This window comes from Gavialis gangeticus, unplaced genomic scaffold (genome assembly GCF_001723915.1).
Source record: "Gavialis gangeticus isolate Ggan-Ray unplaced genomic scaffold, GavGan_comp1, whole genome shotgun sequence".
NCBI lineage: Eukaryota > Metazoa > Chordata > Crocodylia > Gavialidae > Gavialis > Gavialis gangeticus.
The window spans coordinates 34357028-34358451 of NW_017729034.1; positions in this window are offsets into that span (position 1 = coordinate 34357028).

Here is a 1424-nt window from a genome sequence, read left to right on the forward strand (position 1 = left end):
CCCCCCCCCCCAGACAAGCCACCTGCAGCCCCAGTCCCACTCCCTCCCTCACTGTGGGGTCTTGACCTGCCTCTCCCCATGCCCTTTTCCCCTGCACAGACTTACCGGGTGTGGGACACTACTCTCCGAGCTACCTGGCTGTATATCAGCAATCGGATTGGTGTTGCCCAATATGGCTGGTAAATAATTGGGCATCGGTATTGGCCAAAAAAATCCTTATTAATGCACCTCTACAAATTTGTGCTGCCACTTTTTGCTGCTGCACATGTCCTGTGTGGTACCCATATACTCAGTTGTGCTGACAGCACAGAAAGCAGACGTGAAGTTGACACAAGAGAAACCTAAGTGTTCTGACTGCACGGTTGCTACGGAGCTGCCAAAACAGGGAAACGTGGTTTCATGACCTTGTCAAGATAATAAAACACCTGTGCTTCAGTGTGCTGCAAACCACAAAACTGTGTCAAAAGGTGAGCAGCTCACCCAACAAGACAGACGCTCAGTGCAGCATGACACATTTTTAACCACGATAGGATACAATATGAACTTAGCCACATAACGTGGACAAGGTCGGCTAACCGCAGGTAGAATAGCCACTTAGCCAATCACAGTAAAGGTTAATCCAAATTTGGTTCTAAGTTCTGCTTGAATGTGAATAAATTTGGGATGAAATTTGAGCAAAGTGTGCAGATCTTCGGGTTCCCATAGAAGCGTACTGCTGGGGGAACAAATGACTTAAGAAGCTTTGCGGGTGCTGCAGAACTGACAGCTTAGCTGATCTGGTCCAGGCATCATCTGTAAGGGTGTCTTTAACAATTGTGCATAAGGAGTAACAAGGCTTGAACATGCTATATTGGATTTTGTGAGTATACTATAAGTTATTCTTTCTCTCTTAAATAAAACAAAGCTTGGCTTAGAGAGCTGTGTGTCTACCTTAAATAACTCATCCACTTGACCCGTTACGGGTACGACACCCTGCATGTGCACTTTAGTGCAGGGTAAAATGCTCCACTTGGCATCCTGGCTCCCAGCATACTGGAGGAGCCGGGGCAGAACTAGAGGAGGGGAGATGCTCTGGCCAGCAGCCAGAGCATCTTCTGGAAGGACTAAGCCTCTGTCTGCCAGCGCACACTCCTGTGGCATGCACTGCACCACTTTTTTTTTCATGGTGGTTTTTTTGCTACTGGAAACTGGGGGACTGTGGTGTTGACACCCCCACAGTCAATTGGGTTGCCAACTGGCTGAAGGGCCATACCCAGAGAGTGGTGGTGGATGGGTCATTTTCAACCTGGAGGGATGTGGGCAGCGGGGTTCTGCAGGGCTCAGTCCTCAGGCCTGCACTGTTCAACATCTTCATCAGTGACTTGGACGAGGGGGTAAAAAGCACCCAGTTCAAATTTGCTGATGACACTAAGATGTGGGGGGAT